This window comes from Papio anubis, unplaced genomic scaffold (assembly GCF_008728515.1).
Source record: "Papio anubis isolate 15944 unplaced genomic scaffold, Panubis1.0 scaffold959, whole genome shotgun sequence".
Lineage (NCBI taxonomy): Eukaryota > Metazoa > Chordata > Mammalia > Primates > Cercopithecidae > Papio > Papio anubis.
Genome location: NW_022169841.1, coordinates 450 through 27,892, shown reverse-complemented (window position 1 = coordinate 27,892; position 27,443 = coordinate 450). Strand labels below are relative to the sequence as shown.

Below are 27,443 nucleotides of genomic sequence, written 5' to 3'. Positions count from 1 at the left end.
ATGACGACTGTAGAGACTGAAAGAGCCAAGAGACGAGGCTTGATGCTGTCCCTGGATGTGTCAGCCAAGGCGTCCACACCACCATGGGGACATTGCTGGGAGCCTGGGCCTGAGGTTGTGGTTCTGACTCTGCCCTGGAAGCAGGGTGGCTATCTGACACTGCCCACAAGGGGGCACCAGAGACTTCGCCACGAATGGGCACCCTCACGAAACGAGGACCCCACTAGAAACCAGGACAGGCCCAGAGCTGAGATTTCAAACACTGCTGTGGGTGAGAAGGCAGTACTGCTTGGCACCTAAAGACTCAGACTTGATCCAGTCATGCTAGCTTCATATTCCAGCATTGTGACCAGGGTCAAGTTGGTTTCCTGGGCTCGGAGGCCTGTGGCAGCTCAGGCCCCTGCTGGGTCAGGAGGCCTGTCTGTGGTTTTACTGCTGTGTTCCTGTCCCTAAAACCTTCCAAAACAAGTTAGAACGGAAGCCATCCTGTATTTTGTGTGTGCTTGTTTGCCCAGCAAATTCCACAGCAGTGTCCTGTCTGTCACTTCCAGCCCAGCTTTCTTTGGGCCTTAGGGTGACGCCCCACGCGGGCTGATACCAAGTGAACTGCCTGTAGGGTTTCTGTAGAAGACTCTCTGAGTTACAATGGAGAGTATTTTATCATCAAACACATAATAACTATGCAGTGAGTTTTACTTTACTGACTTTACTTACTTCTATTACTGCTATTATTCTCTCTCCGATGTTTATAAGACCTTATTGCTTAATTCTCCATCTCAATTATGGATCTTCCTGTTCTTAGCTCTCCTTAATCCATGACCCGTTTATTTTTATTGGCGATCTCGAATCCTGACCTCAGGATCCACCGCACCTGGCTCCTTAAAGTTCGATTATTTTACCATCAACGCCAATTTACATTGCCCTGCGGTACTGCGGACTGTTCAATATTAACAGACTTTGATCCATCTTGAGCTCTCAGTCCATCCACCAGGCCCATTGCCCAGCACTTCTTGTGGCTCCCCTAAATGAATTTGACCTTGGTCCTGACCCAAGGATCCCACGGTCTGACAGGTGAGGCCTCTGGGCTTCAGCTTACCGACTCCTGCTCTGTAGTGTCTCCCCCTCTCTCTGGACCAGAAGGAAAAAACATGCTGTTTCTTCCCCCGCTGAGGCTCAAGGATCTCTGGGACGCCGTCTCGGACAGGACCATCCGGTGTGGTATGAGGATTCTGCACTGGGTCTGTGGTCAGCTTTCTCATGGTAAGCTTTGAATTTTCCTCCAGCGACCAAGGAGGAAGCACCCAGGCTTTCTTATCAGCTTTCCAAGTGTCAGCAGGAGGGGGACAAGGGAAGGCTGAGATGTAAAAGCCACCAGGAGTCAAACACTGAAAAGTGAGTTTGGACTCACTATGACACAGCATTTGGTTGGGTTTTGTGTTTTCTTTAATCCAATCTGAAAATCATTTTTAATTGGTGTGTTTACATCATTTTTGTTTAATATAATTATTGATATGATTGGATTAAAATCTGTCATTTCAGGGGTACTTTTTCATTTGTTCCTGTGTCTTTGTTCTTCTCCTCTCTGCTTCTTTGTGTAGCGAGTATTTATGATTTCATGTTATCTCAACTATTGTGTTATTATTCCTATCTCTTTTTAAAATTATTGATTGGTTTTCCTGGGTATACAATATACATATTTGATTAATCACCTTATACCTTCAGATAAGACCAATTACACAAAGTGTAAGAATCTTATGAAAGTGTACTTCAAATACCTGTCTCTCGTCTTTCCTATTATTTTTATCGTATATTTTATTCTTACATATGATCAAAATCCACGGTTCATTGGTGCTATTTTTGTTTTAAACAGTAATTAAATAAGAGGAAAAATAGCTTACATTACCTTTATTTCGAAGTTCTATGTAGAGCTTCACTTCTTTGATAAATATCCAAGTTTTTGTCCTGTATTATATAGCTTCTGCATAAAGAATTTCCTTTTATATTTTTGGTAGCACAAGTATGTAATTATAAATTCTCTCTATTGTTCATCTGAAAACATTTTTCCCTTTATTTTTTCATCAGTGTTTTTGCTGGATGTAGAATTCTGAAAGATTTTTTCCTTTGGCTACATTAAAGGTGTCACTCCATTATCTTTTGGCTTGCATTTTTTCCAAAGAGAAGTCTGCTCTAAACCCTTTCGTTGTATGCAATGTCTTTTCCCTCTGGCTGCCTTCAATATTTTCTCCGTGTGTGTCTAAATGTGTATGTTGTTGTCGCTGTTGTTGTTGTCGTTGTTGTTGAATCCTGTCTGGGGATTTCCAAGCTCTTGGACCTATGCCTTGATGTTTTTCGTTAGTTTTGGAAAATTCTCAGCCATTATCTTTTCAAATATTTTCTTCTACCTACCTTGTCTTCTCTTTCTGGGATTCCAGTTATGCATATGTTGGACCATTAGATATGATCTCACAGTTCTTTCATTCTCTGGGTTTTTTTTCATGGATTTTCCTCATATTAAGTTGGGTAATTTATATTGGCCTGTCTTCAGCTGCACTCATTCATTCCTCAGCTGTGTCAGATCTACTGATGAATCCATTAGAGGCATTTCTAATTTCTGTTACTATTTTTTTTTCATTTCTAACATTTCCATTTGTTTCTTTCTCATAGTTTCTACCTCTCTGCTGAAACTACCCATATGTTCATGGAAGTATTGCATATAGTTTTTTAAAAATCCCAGTCTGTTAGTCTGACACCTAGGTTATCTCTGAATCTGGTTCTGTTGATTGCTTTGTTTGTCTGTCTCTCTCTCCCTCTCTCCTAAGAGATGCTATTTCACCCGTAATGCCATGGTTAGAGTGCAGATGGTTATTCCTCAAGTCATTACAGTGCACTACAGCCTTGAACTCACAGGTTCAAGCAATCCTCCTGCATCAGCCTCCTAAGTAGCTGGGACTACAGGCATGCACCACTGTGCCCAACTGCTTTGTCTCTTGTTAATAGGTTTTGCTTCCTTCATAAGGTTTGTGATTTTGAATTCAATACTTGACATCATGGGTAAGTGAGTTGAAACTGAAGTAAGTAGTATCCGTGACAGAAAATGGACATATCTTTTCTTCTGCTGCTACACTGATTTTATGTGTGCACGTGTGTGTGTGTGTGTGTGTGTGTGTATTTAGAGTGTGGTGATCGAGGAATAGTTTTGTTGTTGCTATGGCTATCTTGAATGCACCATCCGCTTCGAATGCATCCAGTGCTACCTTGTGCTGGTTCTAGTGTGCTTGTGTAAGGGCTGGCTTTCCGAAGGATTTTCCTAATGTCTGTTCCACTCTCAGCTTTAGAGCCCTTTCTGTTGACCTGCTTTTACCAGAGGGTTGCTCTGCATGCTTTGCTCTCTCCCCCAGCAGTACATTTCTGTTACCTGGGACTTGCTAACTCCATGGTAGCAGCCAGGAATGACTTCTTTTGTCATGGTCCAGCCTCCCAGCCTTGGGTGGGACCCAGCCCAAGTTTCTTCCTGTTGGAAATGGGCTTCGTCAAGAGATGGTAATGCATCCCCAGCGGTAAAGACCCAATAATCTGCACCCAAGATGACTCCCTGTCCCTCTCCCAGGGCTACAGAGTTTTAAAAGATTTCTTATCTTCAAACTCAGTATGTGTCTACAAGTACCTAGAGGAGGACAAGATATGTTGGCCATTTCTGCAATGGTTGAAGGATTTTGTTCTTTAGGGGTGAAGGGTGTGAGCAGGGCTCATGCCTACATTCCTGAAGGCAGATTTTCTCCAGTCTTACTATCTACCCTAATCTTTCTCATGGGCCCTGATAGATACCCATGGAATAGAGTCTGTGATGGGTGTCAACCTCCTCATGGGTCCATGGTTTCCAGAGATTTTATACTCTCACAGTGGACCACACTTGGCCTTCAGCACTGATTAAAATTCACAGAGTGTTTCCACTCATGATGGTCACCCCGTCTCCTACCTGCAGGTGAGAAGTAAGCCAGTGTTCACATCCCACCACTCCCCAGGTGCTTGTCTTCCCTTCCATTTCAAGGGAACCATGTGCCTTGCAACTTCAGCTCCTTGGTGCAGGAAAAGTTATGATTTGAGGACAATCCAGCTTCCTCTTGCTGATAAGGTGGTAATGACATGCTTTAGAGCTTTCTACATACTAACAGAATCCAGAAATCACCTGTGGGATTCTGAAAGACACAGTATTAGGATGACCCTCTGGAGACCTACTCCAAAGGTGGTCACTGCCCACACCAGAAGTGGTCCAGGCTACAGAAGGAGTTTAGACCAGTTGTTGGAAGACACAGCCTCATGGGGGGTTTTGAGAGGCTAGTGCACATACGCAGAAAGGTGTTGTAGGCCTGAGCAAGGGTCAGTAAATGCCATGCAACAGTACCACAGGATCACCTCAGCATGTCTCCCTCTTCCCAGTTCCAGGCACATTCTCAGCCTGGGCCACTTCCATTTCCACAATCAGCTCCAAATAGAGGGTGGGGATACTACACTCTGTGTCCAACTCCTATTGTTTGGAATTGTTGGGGGGCACAGAAGCAGCCCAAAGCAGGCCGAGTTCCCCTAGGCACCATTCCTTGGCCCAGCCCTCTAGGCTCTGCTCATCCGAGGCCCGGTCATCCCAGCAGAAGAGCCACCTGCCTTCCTTCTCCACGTTGCCTATTTCATCATCATTTTATTGTCTCTGTGGACAATGGATTAATCTCAGTACAGAACCCACAAGCATTATTTTGGCCTTCAAAAGATACTTTATTCCCAAAGCTGAGGTCCACAAATACAAATTCCTTCTTCATGGCCTCTGTTCCTGCCCCCACCAGCCAGACAATTCCCCAGCCACATTAAGATGCCTTCTGAACCTGCAATCCCTTTCACAAAGACCCAGTTTTTGCTCTTCCAGGCCCCGAGGCTGGCTGGATCCTTCCATTCACAGCTCAGAAATGTGTTCTATCAGATTTGGCTTCTCCACCTTTGTGGCAAATGTTTGAGTCCACAAAACCACTTCCTTGTCAGCCAGCTACAGGCCTCTGGGTGTTGGCACTAATCTGCAGGTACCCTTCCTCCCTACAGTTGTACTCTGGCCAGCCCAGGGCAGCCCCTTCCCCATTGGGATATCTGACAGCATCAAATAGAATTGCCCCACAGCTGCTGTGTGTTTCCCCAACAATCTTCTGCGATGTACGAGATGCCCAAGTTATCTCATCAAGGAGGCTTGTATATCTCCAGGATGGGAGCTGACTATCTCAAGGGTGGCCTCTCCACATTTGTAGACAGCTCTCATTGTCAGGTGCTATAGCCACAGGGTCAGAGTTTGATCCCTAGAACCTTTAGAAGCTGCCCTTCCCAATAGGCATGCCCCGTCCCCTTTCCACTTTCATCAGTCCTGCTTTGTCTTTGCCAAAGGCCTCACCCATTAGAGCAAAAGTTGGCCCAGAATTTCATCATCATCTTGCTGGAGTCTGATCTCCTCTTCAAGGAGGCACCCTCTGTGGGAAGAAGAAAAAGCCTTTGTGACTCAAAGTGTAGTCCATGAACCTGCAGCATCAACATAATGTGAGCCTGCTAGAAACATAGTCTTGGCAGGTCTCCACACCCACTGGAGGCTGAGGTCTGCAATTTTAGAAAGATCCTGGTGGATCTGTATTGTGCCTACCTTTGAGCATATCTAACGGAGGGCTCAGCAATGGGCATGCGTCATTCCATGTGCTGGCTGCCTTTGTCTCCTGTGACCCTCGCCTGCCTCCTCCCTGCTCAGGGTCACAGGCAATGCCACACCCAGGGTTTCCTCTGGCAGCCCTCACTGCAGGGTTGCTCTCTCTTGGGTCTTTTCACTTCCTCAGCACACTCACAGTTCACATTCTGAAGGAAACAATGGAACATAAAGGCTCTAAGCATGCACAGTCAGATGCCCAGAAGCTGGTGTGTTCTGAGCAACCATGGGGGTGAGTCCCATGTGATCAACTGCTGAGGGAGTTAAAGGTTTAGAAGACATTGTGAAAGGACTTTTAAAATATGTATAATGTAAACTAAAAATAAAACTCCTAACACCCCCAGCTGACTGAACAGACCCTCTCTGGGCTAAGGGGAGTCCAGAAAATCCTTCAACTGTGTTCCTGCCTGGGAACAGACAGGAGGTCAGACACGCCTCATAATACTCCGTCTCTTTTGTGGTTTAGACACCACTGACCAGCATCAGCATTAAAATAAAGGTCATCATTCTGACAGAACACTCTCTTTGTGGCAATAAGACACCAAATTAAAAATGAGACCTAAGGCCACGTCAGGCAAGGGTTCTGGCCTATATCTCTCCCCTTAAAGATCCACTCTGTTCTCACTGCCACGAGGTGCTTCTGTTTCTCTGGCAGCTAAACAAGCATTGGCCTGGACTTAAGCAAAATGAAAACAATTACAACGGCTGCAGCTGGGATACGCAGACAAACAGAACCCTGACCCTCCAGTCTTAACTACGGCTTTGATTGTATAAGAGACTGATTTCAGTAACTTTCTCCAGATAAGAACATCACCAACCATGCACTGGACGTGGCCGGTGTACAGAGGCTGCTCACTTGCTAGGCTTTAAGTCCTGAGAAGATCTTTGGACTTATAGGCCCTAATTATAATATATTTAAATATTAGGTCTCCACCACCAGGTGAACATGGGCCATGTTACATGCATGTTTAATACACATGTGTCAGGACTGTCTTCATGAATATCCATTGCTCCGCCTGTAACCTGTTGAACATGTGTGTTTATCAAATCCATTCACATAAAGCTCCTACCCAAACTGTCTTCGTTGGGTGATCCTGTGTCTGGGCTTGGCCAGAGGCACCTCCCCAGCCTGTGGGATGGCCACCTTGCTGACTATAAAGCATATCAAAAATAAAATCTCTCTATTCTAAATTCATACATCCTGTGATTTCTAAATTAACAATTATAAATATATTAAATTTAAAAGGTTTATGCATTTTTATTAGAGACAGACAGAAGAACAAACAGACACACATTGGGCCACAATGGGAGTTGCTTGCAATTGTAACCTCACCCTGGTCACATTCTCAGCACTCCTCAGGAGATTGATCAGTGGCTTCTCCAACCTAGAGCAGGGCCCTGCATGTGTCCCATCACACCTATCTTGTTGATGGCCACAGCCCAGGATTCTGACGTCTGTGCAGAGGCACATGAACCCACATCGCCCCTCTCACGTAATGTTAGAGCAGGAGGGAAGCCCAGGACTGCAATGAAGTTCAACCCTGTTATAGAGAATCAGGAAACTAGGGAGCCAGGAGGAGAAACTTGCTGAAGCCCACCACACCCAACACTGGAACCCAGTGCCCACAACTCCAGCTCACGGACAGCAAGGAGCCATTACCTTTTAAAAATGGGGCGGGATGGAAAGAGCTCATCCCGTGGTCTCCTATCACCATCTTGGGTTTCATGTCTGATTAGGAAGCTTGGACGATACTGGAACTCATACATGTAGGTGGAGCGCTCCAGCATCTGAGAAGAACAAGGATTCATGCTTAGTTCATGTTGCCCGACACACACCTGGAGGCTACCAAGGTCTCCAGCTCTGCAGGAAACCTCGGGTTGTCAGCACAGTAGAGAAACAGAGTCACAGGAAAGCTCAGTGACGTGCTCCGGGCTGCATAGCTGGTTGACGTGGAACTGGAATTTGAGCCAGATATTTGTTCAATGAACAAATGTTTAATGAATGAATGTGGAGACCCTGGGTCAATTCATTTATAATAACTGCCAGTGCAGGGACACTGACTCAGCCTCATAAACCCCTTTTCCTACTGATGCATTCTCTCACAAGACAATCTCTCTATATCTGGTTACACTGGATGTAATTCATTGACAACAGTCTCGCATTCATTCACTGAACACCATCTCCACCCTGACAGGTGTCTTCTATTCTGCCTCTTTGGAGCATTTCCAGTGTTTTTCTCACCCTTTCTGAGAAGACTGAAGCAAATCCAAGTTGCTTGTCTGAATGTGAGGCTATTTAAATACAAACATATGCAGAGAGGGAACAATCTGCCTCTTGTGTCTCAGGAATCTGTGGCGCTCACTGCTTTATATCTCACTGTCCCCATGTGTCTTGCTGCCTGCCTGGCCTGGGAGTGTTAGGGTGTTAAGGCATTAAAGTCCTGGCAGAGAAAAGAAGGGGCTGAGCAAGGGTGACCTTGCTCAAAGGGGACAAAAATATGGAAAAAGAAGGGACAAAAATATGGAAACGCATAAAGGAAAACTAGATATCTCTCATAATTCTACTACCTGAGGCAAGGGCTATGCATTTTTTGTGTTTCCTTCTAAAATTTTTCCATATCCTATATCGTTTAAAAATCAATTTTAACAATCAAATTTAAAATATCACTCATAACTCTACTAATCAGAGAATGTTTCTTTTTTATTTTAGCCTATCTCTCTTTTATGCAAATAAACTTGGGATGATATTATATGTGTTGTTTTGTAGTACACTACAATCATTTCCTCTTTAAATTTTTTTGTAGAGACAGGGTCTCACTATGTTGCCCAGGCTAATCTTGAAGTCCTAGGGTCTCACAGTGCTCCCACTTCAGCCTCCCAAAGTGCTGAGATTGTAGGGATGAGCCACCACCTCCAGCCATCATTTCTTAACATCCTTAAATATTCATCCACGAAAGGATTTAACAATGGGAGCTCACCCATCCCTAACCTCATGCCCCACCCGCACATGTCATTTCAATGTGAGAATGAAGAAGAATCTATTCACTCATCTTTGTCAGCCTCCTTCACTGCACCCTCGGCTCAGCAGGAAATGTGCTTGGGATGATGCCATCCTTCTGTGGCTCTGTAATCCACCTGTTAAATGGCTGCTTCAAGGTCAAGCAAAACTTGCTAAAAGGAGGGTTTGACCTTGCCTTTGCCCCTTGAACATTTTCCAAAGAAACTCAGAGCCAACTATAGAAAAAAGAGCTTTTGTGAATGACAGAACTTATTATAGGTAGCATGCTGCCCAAAACATACTTTGTAAAACTCTTTGGCTAAAGCCATTGATATTTATACAATTCTTACAATCACAGCACAAGTCTTCAGAGGAAAGTAGGGCACAGATTTGGGTAATGACAGTTGGGCACAATAAGAGAAGCAGAGACAATGAGAGGGCTAATCATGAAAGACATGCTGATGTGCTTCTTGTTGGTGGGGAAGTTTATGAAACTGGCAGCATTATGTTAATTTTTAGTCTTAGCATCCCAAATGAGAAGGAAAATTAAGAAATCCACATTCTTGTGCAATGCATGCAATTTTGCAGTATTTGCCCAGAGTTCTAAAACGTTTCTTTTGTCCAACAATGGTGGACAAAACAAAAATACTGAAAAAAAAAAAAAGCAATGGTGGTGGTACCTTTCACAATTCCATTCAATTCATCAGTCTGGCTGCTGCAGAAGTTGAATAATCCCTGGAGAATGACCATAGACTACCACACACTCAACCAAGCGGTAACTCTGATCATAGCTGCTGTGCTAGGTGTGGCATCGCTGCTTGAGCAGGTGAAGAAGGCTTCTCCTATAACGTATGCTGCAGCTATAGATTTGGTGAATTCAATGTTTCCCATTCCAATTAGAAAAATTCGCATCTACATGGGATCAAAATTATTCAGTTACAGGGATAGCTGCCTCTCACAATATAGTCCAAAGACATCTACCCTGCCTGGATGTCCCAAGAACATCACACTCATATGTTCCATTTACCACTTCATGCTCAATGGACAGGATGAGCAAGAGGTGGCCAGCCCTCTGGAGGCTTTGTGCTCCAGAGGGTGAGAGATAAGCCCTTTGGAAACTCAAGGAAGGGACATATCAGTGAAGGCTTGAGGAATCCCATGGGCAGAACATGTTAGGATTTCTCCTTCAAAGTAGAAGAAAAATCTAACCATTTTGCAACTATTGCTCAAAAGAAGGAGGCAAAGTCTCCTTGGCATGTGTAGGCAGCACATTCCACACCTAGACATATGGCTCTAGCCCAAATTCCAGACAACATCAAAGACCACCAGGTTTGAGTGGGGAAGGGTCTGAAGAAGAAATGGCACTGACAAGTCCAGGCTGTGGATCAATCAGTCCTGTTGCCTGGGTGATGTGATCTGGCAGGCCTGTGATGGTGGAAATGTCAGGGATGGGAGAAGGTGCAGGTGGAGCTCATGGCAAGCTCCAGTGGGAGGATCATGATCTGGCTCCTGCAATTCTGGTATAAGGCTATGTCTACCACAGTAGGGAATTAAACCCCTTTGAGAATTGCCTCTGCACATTAGTGGGTCCTGGTATCAAAAAATGCTAGACCACAGGCACCAAGTGACCGTGCATCCAGAACTTTCCATTAAGAGATAAGTCCTGGCTATAAATCACTCTTGGGAAGTATTGTGGGTATGTTAATAGTCACTCTATCTATAGTGACGTTGTATAGTCCTCTCTTGAAGGACCCAGATTCCTTAAAACAATGAGCTCAGTAGGTTTGAGAAGTGGTTCAGGTCTGGAAGGATCTAGTAAGGGATTGTGATTTTTCATTGTTATAGCTGACATAAACTTCTAATCATCATCTCTTGACTTTCTCTGATTTTACAAGTTAAACAATATTCAAATTGGCTGCCTGTCTACTTTACTTCTAGGAACACCGTGTTCTATTAGCCACTGTCATAGATCTCTGTTGGACAAGGCATCTTGGTTGCCACTTTTTACCCAGTAAGGTAATTATCTCCACCTTACCTCTGGTTATGCAGCACCACCTGGTCTCTGCTATTCCAGACTCATTCACACTGATACTAGGGAGTCTATTTCTATGGTAGCTAACAGGGATTATCACCATTGAGCTTCTCAAATAATTCCTTCCTGCCTAGCAAATTTCTTACTGCCCTAGTGAAGGGATCCTCTGTCACTTTCAGGAAACATTATCAGATAGTGCGTCCCTATTCTAGGAGATGCATTTATTTTAACAGTTCCACATCCCTGAACCTTCTCATCTCTTCATCAATACCTGGCCATTCTAACAGGCTAATTCTAACATTTCCATCACATTTGCTGTAGGCTGTCATGTCCATGCTTCATGGGTCCACTCTCATAGCATATTAGCATCTGCCCGAGGCATTCTCTGAGGACAGTAAGTCCTGCACCATGAGAATGTGTTCTTGTGCTAATAAATTCTCTCTACCCAGTCTTACCTTCTGCTCCACCCCTCAGGCTCACGACCCTCCAAGACCCACCTCCACGCATGTTTTTCTCTGTTCCTATCAGGACATAGTAGCCACATCATGCGATTCATTCAGTAGGAAAGCCCTTTTCTGCTGGGGAAAGGACTCATGTTCTTGTTTAAGCTATGAGTAAGCTTAGCCCTTGTTACTGGCCTGGAACGATGAGAGGATTGGGTGATCTTGATGAGGAAAAGCTTTATCTTGGGAAGTATCTATCACGGGTCAAGTCTATGCATTGTTACCAGAGTACAAGTGTCTCAATTCCCTAGTAAGAGAGGCCTGCTTCTGCCAGGCGGTAAATTTAGGATGGGGTTGTGGGAACAAGTTGTAGGGAGTCTCCAGATAATTTCCCTGTTGGTGTCTAACTTTAGCAGAAGATTTTTCAAGGCTATAGGCTCAACCGCTACCCTTATAGGAAGTAAAATTCTGGGTCTAATTTTTCTGCATAGTTTAACTATGGTTCCAGAACACAGCTATGTTTAAAGCTGCTAGGAGACCTGATTTTCATGAGTGTACTCTGTGTTCAATAGCTGATTAGCTTTAGGGCTGCCATTTTTTTTTTTTTTTCAAGATTTTCCAAGGCCAGTTAACAAAAGGTAGCCAGCGCGCCAATACTTGTGATTACCCTTGCCTCTAGACCTAGAGGTGCTGCGTTAATGCAAAAGCCTTAGTGCAGCCAGCCCCCTCTGAACCACATCCCCGTCCACCACTGGCAGTCTTAGTAGTAGGATGCTGTCTGACTGGTGGGGAGATCCGTTTCGAGAATCTCACTGAGGGATTGCTCTCTGGATACTCCTTCTCATACTTATCTGACTGACTTAGTTTGTGTGCCACGAAAAACAGAGCCTGAGGCAGGATTTAAGGTAAAGGTAGATTTCTCAGGAGCAAGGGTGGAGGGAGGAGGAGAAGGTGAGACGGGGATGTCCTGAGACACTGCACAGGCAGTGGGGCCTACTTCCTAGGACTTTCTTGCAGCACCTGAATTGCCTCGACTCCCTCAGCTCTCATGGCCCCTTCTGTTGAGGAGTTCCTCCTGGGGAACTCCATCTGTCCTGTAATTCTGGTCTCACTTGAGGCAAGACAAAAGAGGACGTTTCTGCCCTGGGGCAGAAAATAGAAAACCAGGGGCCCACAGCATGCTTCAAGGTGGTATGCTGTCAGTGCAAAGGAAACAGGGGCCTGCACACACCTACAGTCCCTGCAGCTGTAAACTTAAATCCGCGAGGTAGGCTGAAGTTTTGGCGACCTGCTTGAGAGATCACATGGTCCTTGTCATAGTCATCATCATCATTATCATTGGGTATACACCACCTATAGAACAAAGGGCAGCGTGTTGTAAATAATGGAGTCATCGAGAAAAAAGTGCATGGATGGGAAGGAGAATGATTCTAGCATTTGGTAATGAGGAGGTCTATATGGAGGGAAGTAGTTTTTGTGGAATCTTTAAGACAAGTAGGATTTCATAGGGTAAAAGAAGTCACCTGAGTGTGGTGGGCCATGCCTGGCCACACCCCTGTAATCAAGAGCTTTGGGAGGCAGAAGCTGGTGGATGAAGGCTTGAGGACAGGAGTTGGAGACCAGACTGGGCAGCATAGTGAGACTCCATCTCTACAAAAAATAAAAAAAAAAAAAAAAAAAAATTAGCCAAGGTGTGGCCCGGTATTTTTATGATCCCTAGGAAAATCACTTAGGAGGCAGGAGGTGGGAGGATTACATGAGCCAAGGGAGTTTGTCATGCCACTGCACTCAAGCCTGGGTGACGGGCACTGTCTCAAAAAAAAAAAAAAAAAAAAAGAAAGAAAAGAAAGAAAGAGAAGAGAAAAGGAATTCAAGGCAAATCTATGCATTGTTACCAGAGTACAAGTGTCTGGTGTCCCCTAGTAAGGAGAGGCCTGCTTCTGCCAGGCTGGAGAGTTTAGGAGAAGCCGTGTATTCATAGTTTTCAAGTGCATCCATCCAGATGTCTGGGGTCTCAGACATTCCAGGTCTCAGGGTCTCAATCATTCCCTGTTGGTGTCCTAACTTTAGCTTAGAAGATTTTTCAAGGCTATAGGCTCAACCTTACCCTTATGAGTAAATTCTGGGTCTAATTTTCTGCATAGTTTAACTATGGTTCCAGGAGACACAGCTATCTTTAAAAGCTGCTAGGAGACCTGATTTTCATAGTGTACTCTGTGTTAATAGCTGATTAACTGAGACTGCCATTTTTTTCAAGATTTTCAAGGCAGTTAACAAAAGGTAGCCAACGCCGCAATACTTGTGATTACCCTTGCCTCTAGACCTAGAGGTGCTAGCGTTAATGCACGCCTTAGTGCAGCCCGCCCCTCTGAACCACATCCCCGTCCACCACTGACAGTCTTAGTAGTAGGATGCTGTCTGACTAGTGGGGAGATCCAGTTTCAGAATCTCACTGAGGGATTGCTCTCTAGGTCTCCTTCTCATACTTATCGACTGACTTAGTTTGTGTGCCTGAAAACAGAGCCTGAGGCAGGGATTTGGGTAAAAAGGTAGATTTCTCGGGAGCAAGGGTGGAGGGGAGGAGGGAAGGTGAGACGAGGGGATATTCCTGAGACTGCTGCTGTGAGCAATGGGAGCCCCACTTCCTAGGACTTTCATGCAGCACACAGAATGCCTCAGAGCTCCCTCAGCTCTCATGGCCCTTCTGTTGAGGGTTCCTCCTGGGGGACTCCATCTGTCCTGTAATTCTGGTCTCACTTGAGCAAAGACAGAAAGGACGTTTCTGCCCTGGGGCAGAAAATAGAAAGCCAGGGGCCCACCCATGCTTCAGGTGGTATGCTGTCAGTGCAAAGGGAGGCTGGGCCTGCACACTACGGTCCACTGCAGCTGTAGCTTAAATCCGAGGTGGGCTGAAGTTTTGTGACCTGCTTGAGAGATCACATGGTCCTTGTCATAGTCATCATCATCATTATCATTGGGTATACCACCTATAGAACAAGGGCAGCGTGTTGTAAATAATGGAGTCATCGAAAAAAGTGCATGGATGGGAAGAGGAGAATGATTCTAGCATTTGGTAATGAGGAGGTCTATATGGAGGAAGTGGTTTTTTGTGGAATCTTTAAGACAAGTAGGATTTCATAGGGTAAAGAAGTCACCTGAGTGTGGTGGGCCATGCCTGGCCACACCCCTGTAATCCCAGAGCTTTGGGAAGCAGAAGCTGGTGGATGACTTGAGACCAGGAGTTGGAGACCAGACTGGGCAACATAGTGAGACTCCATCTCTACAAAAAAATAAAAAAAAAAATTAGCCAGGTGTGGCGGTGTGCACCTGTAGTCCTAGATACTTGGGAGACGGAGGTGGGAGGATTACATGAGCCCAGGAGTTTGTCATGCCACTGCACTCAAGCCTGGGTGACAGACACTGTCTCAAAAAAAAAAAAAAAAAAAAAAAAGAAAGAAAGAAAGAAAGAAGAGAAAAGAATTCAAGGCAAAACTTTCCAGGGGAGGAAAATATAACAAACAAACACTGGATATAGTAATGGGGGTGCAGTGATGAGATGCAGGAGTGGAGGTACAGTGATGGGGTGCAGTGATGAGGTATAGAGATGGGATGCAGCGATACGGCACAGCCTGCATGTATGGGAGGTAGTGGCCTGCAGTGGTGGGGTACAGTGATGAGTATATTGGTGAGTGTTCAGTGGTAGGGCACAGTAATGGGGATACAGTGATGTATGAGTACAATGGTGGGGTTGCAGTGATGGAGTGCAGTGATGCAGTGCAGTGGTGGGGTGCAGTGATGGGGTACAGTGTTAGGGTTACAGTGGCAGGGTGCATTGATGGGGTGCATTGATGGAGTGCAGCAATGGGCTGTAGAAATGGGGAGCTTTGGTGGAGTGCAGTGGTGTGGGTGTAGTGACTAGGGTAGCAGTGGAGCTGCAGTGGTGGGGTGCAGTGGCAGGGGTGCAGTGGTAGAATGAAACACCGGCCGGACGTGGTGGAGGTGCGGTGGGGTGTGGTGATGGGATGCAGTGGTGGGGTGCAGTGATGGGGTGCTGCAATGGAGTGTAGTGATGGGGTGCAGCATTGGGGTGTAGTGATGGGGTGCAGTGGTGGGGTACAGTGATGGGGTGCAGTGGTGGGTCACAGTGATGGGATGCAGTGGTGGGGTGCAGTGATGGGGGGAGTGGTGGGGGTGCAGCATTGGGGTGTGAGTGGGGTGCGGTGGTGGGGTACAGTGATGGGGTGCAGTGATGGAGGTAGTGGTGGAGTGCAGTGTCGGTATGTGATAAGTACAGTGAGATGGTGGTGGGGGTGCAGTGGTAGGGACACCTTGATGGGAGGATAATAGTGGAGGTGCAGTGATGGGGTGCAATGGTGGGAAGCAGTGGTGGGGTGCATTGGGGGAGTTCAGTGATGGGGTGCTGCAATGGGGTGTAGTGATGGGATGCATGGTAGTGGGATGCAGTGACGAGTGCAGCAATGGGCTATAGAAATGGAGTGCAGTGGTGGGGTGCAGTGGTGGGGTTGGGGGTGCAGTGATGGGGTGCAGTGGTAGAGTGCAGTGATGGAGTGCAGTGGTGAGGATAGTGGTGGAATGCAGTGATGGGGCACAGTGATGGGGTGCAGTGGTGCAGTGATGGGGTACAGTGTTTGGGGTAGTGGTGGGGTGCAGTGATGGGGTGCAGTGGTGGGGGTAACGTAACAGTGGGGTTGCAGTGAGACCTTAGTTTGGAATCATAGAATGGAGCCAGATAAGAAAAGATTTGAAGATGAACTTAGTGTTTGGGTTTAATATGAATGTGTGAGAGGTTTGAAGAAACAGGTTATGAGATGGAAGCTCTAAAGCTTCCCAGCTGTGGGCCCATATGTGGTGTATGGGGCATTGCCTAGTGACCTGATTCCAGCACCAGAGCACCACTCCTTTGTTTTGTCCACCTACAGACTGGTTTCCACCCTGAGGCAGCTGTCATTGCTCTCCTACCTTCAAAGTTCCTTTAGCCTCTCTTTATGAGGATCCCAAAGTGGGCTTTGATCTTTACCACCTATCAGCTTGCAGCAGAGGTAGATGAACCTATGTTTTAAGCCAAGCTGTTTAAAGAACAAGCCCTTAGCCCTCATCTTGGTTTTCTCCCTCAGGGTTTCAGCAGAGTAATCTGGGAGAACAGGGAGAGCCTATCAAAGGTCTGTGTCTCCCAGGGGCCATCCAGGCCACTGACCTGTGCTACTGATGGGGACATCAAGGGTCTCAGGAGAAGACAGAAGGTCTAGGGCTGAGCTTTGGGAAGCCACAGGGCCACGTGTAAAACTGTGATGAGCCTGCACCTGGAAAAGTCAAAGTGTACTCCAAGGGGAAGAGGGTCATGGCTACGGTTTATTGAAAACAGAGAGGTTGGAAAAGCAAAGCACTGAAGTTCAGGAGAATCAGGGAAGGTTCTTGGAAGAGGTGGCGGTTAAATTGGATTTTAAAGAAGAAGCTGGAAGAAAGACATCCACACTGTGGTGAGTGATGTTGTAACAAGATAGTTTGTGTAAGTGCTTTAAAACAGTTGAGTGAGCAGTGGTGTAAAGAGTGTGTGGCTGGTCAGATGAAGAGAGACAGATTTGAGCCAGGAGAATCTTTTGGTGACAACTATGAAGGCCAAAGGAAATAATATAATCTAAGAACCTCAAGGTTGCCAAAGAGGCTGTAGACAAATGGCCATTGAAGACTCTTGTTGGCAGGGCCAGCCCGGGCTGCCAGTCTGAGCTAGCAGTGTTTCTGCCTTCAAGAGCCACTGCTTGTTCAACGCTTAACCTTCTTCTCAGAAACTTCTCAACTTCTCCAGCCTGCACTGTGTTCCTAAGCGGGGCTAGAAACGCATTATCCTTGGGTCTCACAGCACTCGTAATCCTAAAATGTCTTGCCTGATCTGGAATGTCTTTCTATTGCCCCACCCTGGAAGTCCAAAGCCGATCAAATTATCTTTCCCCAGCTCAAGAGTTAAGCTTCAAGCTGTATGTAAATCAGAACAGGAAAAGTCTTGCTTGGTGAATTCCTTTGAGAATATTGTTCTGATGCTGTTCTTCAATAACTTTCGGCTGCCTCTGCCTACCTATTCAGCACTTACCAGTTAACAAGAAGCTCTTTCACAGGCTCAGGCGAAGTTCTCTGAGGCCAACAGCAGCGTTGATGTTCGGAGTTGGGCAGGCAATGAGTGAATTAGGGTGCAGACCAGATCCTACTTTGGGCTATCTGGGTCCTTGCAGCCCCATAAAGAGTGAGATATCCAGTGGGAAGGAGGGGCTCTCAGAGAAGATGGGGTGGGCGAGATTTTCCACTGGTAGAAATAGGGTTATTTTTAGGGTCTCTGAGTGTCCGTGGAGAGCTATGTAGTACTTTGATGGCATCAATGATCGTTGTTGCCGGGAACCTACAGTTGACTCCCTTCTTAGGGTGGGTAGTGCACAAAAGACCTGGTTCTGCTGTGGATTGCTCACATGCTGCAAAGGGGGTTTTAGAGGGTTTCTATCTGACACTGGGGAGGTGTGAGGTAGAGCCTGTCTTCTGCACCTCCTGGCTGTGACAGGACTTTCCAGTAATGAAATGAAATTAGAAACAGTGCTAAGACACCTGGGTCTTCTAAGTGTCCTTGAGGCGGGTTTTGGCGGCCTCATTCTGTGAGACTCACCGTGCTTGGTCCCAAAGTGCCCTTGCATGGGAAGCCAGATGGGTTGTTCGAAGCTCTGTTGAGAATTTTGTTTTCAATACAGAATATTCCTGTATGTTCAAAGAACATATATTTACAATTTCATAAAATATGAGGCTGGGGTGCTGCAGGTGAGGGGCACGAGGTTGGGCAGTGGAATTTTAGAAAAAATAAAAAGCCAGTAATCATGCAGGTGCTACAGATGTGCCGACAGTGGTGCTTGGAAGGGTGTGGAGTGACAGAAGTGTAGGAACCCTGGGAAGATGAGTTTGTGGCATCCCAGGATCTCGGTGTGTGTTAATCCTGTAGAAAGAAAAGAGCTCTCAGCAGAAGGGAGATGGGTTCCTGAGTGAATGGGGGAGATTTTGTGGCTAGAGTGCTGCTGGGCTCCTAGGAGAAGCTAGTCAGTGGTCTCATGGGGTGACTTCTACAGCAATCTCGGAAAGCCATGGACTTGGATTCATGGAGAGAGGAAGCTGGATACTGTCAGCTGCACAGCCTCTGGAGTGAAGGAAGCATGTGTCCTCACTGGGGAGCTCCAGGCTGGGTGGGCCAAAGCCCTGCCTGTGCATTTCTCTGATTCCTCCATGTGTTCCCCAGGGCCTTCTGCTGAAGGACACAGAGGAAACACCAGGCTGGGATGGATTCAGGGCAAGCAAGTCACCCGTGCTAGGAAGCCCGCAATGCCTGTAGGCGATGTTCCTCTGAGTACCCTTTGCTGCTCCCCGGCGCTGGGACCCCTGCGATTTATGAACCCTCAGCCTGCATGCGGCCCTGGGATAACTAGCGAGAAGCCACCTCCTACTCTAATTTGTAAAGGAATAAGTTCAAGCCCAGGGTTGGCTTGACTCTGGGAGTGGCAGGAATGCAGATCATGCAGCCTAGTGAGAAAGAAGAGAGTTGGCGTGGATGAGGGAGGAGGGAAAGAGAGGGCAGGCCTCTGGCCAGTGGTTGGTAATCTTCTGACTCCTAAACCCAGACTGATGGCCAGGGCTGGAGGCATCTTGTATGCGAATCTCCAAGCTCCCTTTCTGAACTTTCTGAATCAGAGTATCCTAGCGAGCCCAGGAAACTATTATCTGAATGCTCTCTAGAGACTCTGATCACAGCCGGAGTGTTCTGGAAGTGCTGAGATGGGTTTACTGAGTCGTTTGGTCAGAAGGGACATGCAGGTATCTTCTTGTGACCTCTCATCAAACCCTGACCTCTATGGGAGGCATTGAGAAGAACCACACTAGAAGGTGTCAGCTCAGCTGTCAAAACTGTGATGCATGCCTGTGGCCATGGTGAACTCCATAAATACTGCCGTGGAATGAACATGTGGGCCGTGTCTCTGTGACTGCAGGGACTCTGGGGAGGTAAGGGCTCTGGTCACTGCAGATTTTCAAGCTCGGGTAGGTGGCAGTTGCAGGTTGGTGTGGAGGGTGAGGTGAGACTTACTGGGTGGGCAGTGAGACTTGAAAATCCCCTAGAATCTTCCAAGTCTTTGGGTTCTGTGTCAAGCTCCTAGGTTGGGCCACATGGGTTCCTGGCAGAAGAAATTTTGGTGCCAGGATATTCTCTAAGCCACAGAAAGATGACCCCATGTGGTCCAAGGACTGAGACATCAAGCTGAAACTCATTTGTTGTGTGCATTCATTCATTCACCCAACTAATATTCATTGAGAACCAACATGATAACTGGCTCTCCATTAGGCCTGGGGACATGGCAGGGGATGAGTCACAGCTGTCCTCAGGAAGCATGCAAAGGAGTGATGGTGGCAGGAATGTAAGCAGTAATTGACAGTTAAAATGTAAGATGGGAAAGGCAACCATTAGGTGTCAGGGAAGGCTGAGGGGAACAAGACCCACCTGGCCCAGCTTGGATGGGAGGTCAGAGATGGCTTTTCTGAGCACTGGAGGCCTCGATCAACAACATACAAAAGGGGCAGGGAGGCATGAACACCTGTCAGGAGAAGACGAGCAGTGATATTGCACACTATTCTATTATGAAAACAACTAACATTGATTGCCCACACAGTATGGTGGAAGCATTCACATGACAGCCTCACTTAATCTTACGGTGTATCATGCCTCTGCTGGTGCTCTGAGGTACAGGGTGACTAAAACAGAGTCATAGACTTTCAGGTGCCTCACAGCTGAGCTGGGATGATGATAATGCACACGACAAGCTTAGACAAGTTCTGGGAAAGAACGCAAAGTAGGTGGGTGTTTCCAAAGAAGAGATATGGTAGAACTGGAGAAATCTCAGAAGGCTTCTGGGAGAAGGTGGCAAGTTGGAGTGAATCTGAAACAAAGGGAAGAATGTGAGCACGCAGATGTGGGGAGAGAGCAGTCCAGGCAGAGGGCCCGGCTTGAGCAAAGCCTGGGTGCGGGAGTCTATCCCGTTTGGTTCCAGGTACAGAGGCCGGAAAATGTTCCTTTGCTCTTCTGGGGACAGAAAAGGGAGGCGCAGGGGCAAAGCCCTTGTTATTCGACTGTGTCTTGCCCTCTGCGGTTTGGGGAATTGTTGGGCCAGCTTGGTTTGTTATGTGTGTCTATATTATCGTGGTGGCATAGGAGGGTGGTGGGTGGTAATGGTGCAATTATTCTACACCATGTGCTTTCCTAGCCAGGAACCAGATCAAAGAGAATTATAATTTCCTTGCTTGTTTGTTTTGGAAACCATGGGGGTTTGGGCATAATTGGACTTTGTACCAGTAGCTGCCTCTTCTGCTCAGGCAGAGGAGACGGCCAGGCCTCACTGCTCTCAGAAGAACTGGCCCTTCCCAAGCAAGTTTGCTGATAACTTTTTCTGAGGGTTTTCTCCTCTCCTTCTCCAAGGTGCCTCCAGAACTCAGAGTGGCTGCGCTTAGATCAACACATGCTCAAGGTGCATTACCCCAATATCGGCGTGTCAGAAGACTGCCTGTACCTGAAATCTATGCGCCTGCCCACGCCGATGCAGGCTCCAAGCTCCCCATAAGGCTGCCTGCTGTGTGTGCTTCAAGCTCCAGCTAGCAGGACCTTGGCCTGGGATCCAGGCAGTGCAGTTGCGTGTTTGGAATCGGGACTACCTCCTGTTGGGAAAAAGGCAAATGTAATCACATTTTAAAAAATCATTCGAATGATAGATTCACGTGATCAGTTTTTCTGATTGATTCTTTATTGGCAGTGCCTTGACTTTAAATTTTTATTTTGTTTTGTTTTTCCCATCTGTTCCATATTTAGTGATCTGTAAGCTTTCAGAAAAGACACTGTTTAAAAGGTGCCTGACTTTTGTTTTAATTTGAGGTATCTTTTTTCAAAAAGGATAATTTTTTCCTCCAACTTTTCTATTCATAATGAAGACAGTCAGGTAATCATGTTAAGTGTTTCATTTAAGAATATAAAACATCCCTGTGTCTGTGCGTGGGGGAAAGGCATATTCTATTTTTTAGCCACACCCTCGCATCCTCTTCCATTCCCCACGCCTCTGCCAGGGGAAGCTGGCTGTCTTGTATCATAACAGTAATGTCTATTAAATGCTCGCTGTGTACCAGGCACAGTGCATCATCGGATTTAACTCCTACGCTCACCCAGTGGGTAAGGACGATTTGGACCCATTCCACAGATGGAGAAGATGAGGCAGAGGAAGGGCATGAATGACTTGCTCCATGTTGTACACACAGTAGGCGCTAGATTCTGGCACCAAAGAAAGCGCTTTGTCCACCTCCCCTTTCCTCAGTGGCTTTCTTCTCTTTACCTGCCCCAAATGCTGTAATCTCTAATATGACCTTAAGAAAGAGAATGGAAGGGATTTGTTATTAAATATATAAACGCCATTTGAATAATGTTTTATGTTCCCTGGTACCAATTTTTCTAATCAATAAAATTTTTACTCTTCCCTGTTTTGTTTTTCTCTTTTTTGGGGGGGCGGGGGGGTACGGACAAAGTCTTGCTCTGTTCCCCAGCTGAAGCACAGTTGTGCAAACTTGGCTCGCTGCAACCTTCGCCACCCAGGCTCAAGGGATTCTTGTGTCTCAGCCTCCTGAGTAGCTGGGATCACAGGTGCCTGCCACCATGCCCAGCTAATTTTTGGTTTAGTAGAGACAGAGTTTCAGCATACTGCCCAGGGTGGTCTCAAACTCCCAAGCTCAGGCAATGCGCCCACATCAGCCTCCCAAAGTGCTGGGATTACAGTCGTGAGCCACTGCGCCTGACCTTTCTTCTTTCTCTTTCTTTCTTCATTTTTCATCCTTTCTCCTCCTCCTCTTCCTCCTTCCTCCTCCTCTTTCTTTTTCTTCTCCTCCTCTTTTTCTCCCCTCCCCTCCCCTCCCCTCTTCCATTCTCCTTTTCTGCCCTCCCCTCCTTTCCTCTCCTCTCTCTGAGAGCTTTTCTCTGAAACATCTTGAGCTGCTTTTGCTCTTATACATGCTTACAATGGTTTCCATCTTCCTGTGGGTCACAGGCTCGCTGGTATTTAGTGAACAATTTCTGAGCACTTGAAACTTGAAATGTACTATTGCTTATTGTTCTATGAGCTTTAGATGCAGAATTTTGTTTAAACCTCATGATAACTTCGTCAGTGAGATACTTTCCTTCTTCACATTTTACAGATGAGAAAAATGAACCTTAGGCTAAGTAATCTTCCCAAGGTCACACAGCTAGTCAGTGGCAGTGGGAGTCAAACCCAGGCACTCAGGTGCCAGAGCCCACATGCTTAACCCTGGGCCTTCTTCAAAAGACAAAACCTCGTACCCTGCTTAGCAAGTGGGACATTTCTATTTGGCGTTAAGAACGTGTGCCTCACCTGCATGGGGAGGGGAGGTGGTGCATCCTGGGTTGACTGGACGCTCCTCTCCCCTCCTCAGATCTTGGTATGGTTCCCAAGGGGTGCCTTCAAGACTGGCTCAGCCTCCATCTTCAACGGGTCCACCCTGGCTGCCTATGAGGACATGCTGGTTGTGGTTCTCCAGCACCGGCTGGGAATATTTGGCTTCTTCACGTGAGTCTCTCCAAATAATCAATACCCCAGATTCCCAAGGAGCAGCCGTGCAGTAGCCATAGAACAGTGCCATGCAACCTAAGAAGGAGTGAGCCTTCCGGGACATTGAACAAAACTGGCCCTAATTACTTAGGTAATTTTTGCAGCTGTAGGAAACAAATTCCAAAATTTTGGTGGCTTAAAACAATACAAATCTCTTTCTCACTTGAGTAAAGTTTAATTGAGCATCCCTGATCGGCAGACATTCTTCCCCATGGCCAACCAGGGATCTGGCTCCTTACATCTTGATCTCTGATGTGGATTCTTTAGGGCCCTAATCTTCTGCATTTGGCAGGTGGACCAAGAGAACATGGAGAATCATGCAATGGAGCGTCTCCTGGCCCAGCCTGAAGGTGGCACTCGTCACTTCTGTTCACTCATCATCAGCAGAACTCAGTCACATGGCCACATCCATCTGCAAGGGAGCTGGGGCCATGTAGCCCCTCTGTGGGCCCTGGAAGAACAGTGCACTGTTTGTGTGAGCAGTCGGTAGTGTCCACCTGAGCCTCACTCCAAGGCTTCTCAAATGCTCACTTGAGAATCATCACTCCATCACCGTGGCTTCCCTCCTCCGGTCATGCCTAACATGTACTGGGCTTTCACTGAAACAGTCGTGGGGCTGTGCACTTGCCATGCATTATTTCAACTCACCCTCAAAATAACCCTTCAAGGAAGGTTCTCTGTTGTTATTTCACAGCTGGAAAATGGAGGCTCAGAGAGGCCAAACAACTTCCCAGGGGTCACAAAACAGAGCTAGGTCTCTTGACCCCTTCTATTATCTGCCTAAGTCATGGCGGGAGAAGTCCTGACCAGGGTCCAATGTAAGCAAAGAGGAGAAGTGAGAGGTGGGGCCAGGATTATGCTTGGGGGTCACTGTCACATACTATGGGAAAGGCAGCAATGATTCAAACATGAATCCTGCCCTACAGAGGCTCCTGACTATGGGGGAGATAATACAGGGACAAAAATATCCACATTACCAAGAAGGAGATGGTCAATTCTCCAAGAGTGAGAGGCCATGGGGCTGTGGAAACAGAGCAAGGAGTTGTCAGGGATCAAGGAGGCTTCAGGAGAGGGGTGGCATTGGAACTGCACCAGAAGGATGTGGTTGGGTTTGAGGAGAAGGGATTCAGAGAACATGTGCTTGGCAAAGGGTGCTAACTGTGCAAAAGCTAGGAAGTTGGGAGGGAGGTAGCAACACACAGGGATGAAGCAATGCTTTTGCAAACTGCACTGTGCCTGTAGTCCTGTAATGTGGCTCTGGGAGTGCTTTGCAGGCAGGACAGGCTGACGGGATGCCCTGACCAGAGCAATTACACTTCTAGCTGCTCTATACATTAGGATTCTGCATAAGATTCCTTTGGTAGAAAAGCTTTCAACAATTGTTTATCATATCTAGTTTTGTTCATAGGTAGATGAAGCTATAGCAGGAGATGGATGTGGGAAGGCAAGGACAGGCCTGATAGGGAAAGGCCTTGAATGCCAGGCCGTACATGGAATTTGGGCTTTATCCAATACAGATTGAGGGACCAGGATTACCTTTCTCAGAGTAGTGTACCAGGAACCTCACTCTGGAGCACAGTGGAGGCTGAGCCAGGGGTTCCCAGCTGCAGATGGGGAGCCCCACTGGGAGGCACTGTCTTGATGCATGCCATGGGGTCATTCAACCACAAAAGCAATAGCTAACATGTATATAACATGTGTGTATGACATGCTTATTGTCATACACTGCCTGGCGCTGTTATTCTTCACAGCCATGTGGAGTGGGCACTATCATTATCCCCATTTTAGATGTGAGAACCATTGAGGCAAAGCAGGTTAAGTGACTTGCCCAAGGTCACCCAGATAATAAGTGACCAGGCTGTGAATCCCGTGCTTGAGGCTGAGATGGTAACCATTAAGGTATAATGCTTCTCGGATAAACAGAAATGAAGAAAAGGGGACCAGGGTGGGAGCCACAGTAGAACGGAGGTAAAATTGGCAGGGCTTGACTCTTGACCAGATGCAGGGTCCTAGGAGAGAGAAGGTGGAGTCAGAGCCAGCTCAGTGGTCATGGACAGTGGAGGGGACCAGGGGAAGGAGCAGTCTGGGGAACTGGAAAATGGAGGGGAGTAGAATGTGCCCCAGGATGACATGCATATATGGTGTGCACTGCATGCATGCTTTCAGTCTAGACATTTCTTTGGTTCTATGGCATTTCCACTTGTTTCATTTGTTCTCCCATTAATTCCATCCTGGAAAACATACAATTGGCAGGGGCAGCAGCATTGGGGCGTGGGATCCCAAAACTGCAGCTTTCTAGCTCTTGGGCAAGGGGGTTTAACCTCTCTGTGCCTGAATTAAAGAGTTGATGTATCCATTGGTGTCCTGAGAGCAGGCTCCAGGTTTAGTGGAAGGGAGTTGGCATGAGCTGCTATTGTGGAAAAAAGCAGCCTCTGCCCAAACACTTCCCATCAGAGATGGAGCATGGGGTGGTGGGATAAACATCGCAGTCTCTCTCTAGCCCACCCTCATGGCACACAGCTGAGGCCTGGGTGATGCCATTCCTAGAGGTCAGCTTTTGGGGGGCAGGGCAGAGAAGGGTGGAGAAGACCCAAAGAAGCAAAGGGAGAAAAACCAGCACCACCTGCAACATAGCTGTGAGGGTTGTATGAATATTAGCCTTAAAGCCCTTCGAACAGTGTCCTGTACTTGCTGCAGCTGCTGTTATTGTTCTTTTTGTTTGTTTGTTTTGAGACAGTACTCTGTCATTCAGCCCGGAGTGCAGTGGCACGATCTCGGCTCACTGCAAGCTCCACCTCCCGGGTTCATGCCATTCTCCTGCTTTAGCCTCCTGCACAGCTGGGACTGTAGGTGTCTGCAACCACAGCCGGCTAATTTTTTTTTTTTTTTTTTTTTTTTTTTTTTTTTTAGTAGAGACGGAGTTTCACCGTATTAACCAGGATGGTCTTGATCTCCTGACCTTGTGATCTGCCCACCTCAGCCTCCCAAAGTGCTGGGATTACAGGCGTGAGCCACCACGCCCATCTGTTATTGTTATTATGACTATTATTAATTTAGTTTCATGGAAAATTCTGTGCCCAGGAAACCCTTGCTTTCTAGTACAGACCAACTCTCAGGATCGGATTCTTGGATTCCAGACCAGCCTGGGCAACATAGGATTCATGGATTGGGATTCATGGATTCTGAGGAGCCCAAGAATACTTGAAATTGCACCTACAATATTGTATGTGCATTTCTTCTCAGGTGCATAGCTTTCATCAAATTCTCAAAGAAATCCAAATCCCAGCAAAGTGTGAGAACTGAGCCCAGTTTCCCCAGCTCCTCCAGGCCTCTGACTCTCAGTCCCCTCCCCACTGACGCCTGCCCACAACCTCTGCTGAGAACTTCCAGGGCTGTGGGAAACACACCATGGCTGACTGAGAATTCTCACCCTGCCTCTTGTCCTCAGCACATGGGATCAGCACGCGCCGGGGAACTGGGCCTTCAAGGACCAGGTGGCTGCTCTGTCTTGGGTCCAGAAGAACATCGAGTTCTTTGGTGGGGACCCCAGCTCTGTGACCATCTTTGGCGAGTCCGCGGGAGCCATAAGTGTTTCAAGCCTTTTGAGTTCTTTGCTTTGTGAATTGAATGAATGTCAGTGCAGGAGGTTCCAAAAATGATGATGAGTCACTGGCATTTGATTGGTGCCTTCATGTTGAGCAAACACTTTAATACACATTGTCTTCTTCAAGCCTCACACACACATTATGAGTTAGGGGCTCAGTCTAATTTCACAGACAAGACAGCTGTCATTGGGAAAGTTTAAACAAATCATCTAAGGTCACGGAGTGAGTAATAATTTGAGGGAAAATCCCTTGTATTTGTAGAGGAGAAACCCTAGCGTTCAATTACCAGAGTGGTAATTACTTGTTTAATAGGAAACTCAGCTAAGGCATTAAATGCCAAAAGATGCATATAAATATTTTATTTTAATTGAAACTATAAAATGTAAATTCCCTCACCAACAATTTGATACAGGGCCTTATGTTTGCAGAGTTGGTCTGCTGACTCGAATTCCAGTGTGGATTATCTTGCATAAACCACCTGCAAAATTCGCTGTCCTCAAATTGCAGTTTCGGTTTCTTTACAGTGGGTGCAAACTTAAGGATGCCTGCAAAGTCGCCTGATTTTAGTGCATTTGGGATTTTTATACTTTTCCTGTAAATATTTTACTTCTTTCTTGTCCACACAAAATTTGACAGCAATATATATATATCTGTCTCTCTCTCTCTCTATATATATATATGTATATCTGTATAGTATATATATACACATACACACACACACATGGATTTTTGGTTTGTTTTGTTTTGAGATGGAGTTTCACTCTTGTTGCCCAGGCTGGAGTGCAATGGCGCAATCTAGGCTCACGACAACCTCCGCCTCCCAGGTTCAAGCAATTCTCCTGCCTCAGCCCCCTGAGTAGCTGGGATTACAGGCATGTTCCACCATGCCTGGCTAATTTTGTATTTTTAGTAGAGACAGGGTTTCTTCATGTTGGTCAGGCTGGTCT

The 27,443-nt window shown here is 46.6% G+C and overlaps 1 pseudogene; it reads left to right on the top strand.

Moving 5' to 3' along the window:
• On the top strand, positions 1 to 27,165 carry LOC116273611 (annotated as a pseudogene).
• Positions 27,166 to 27,443: the final 278 nt, after the last annotated feature.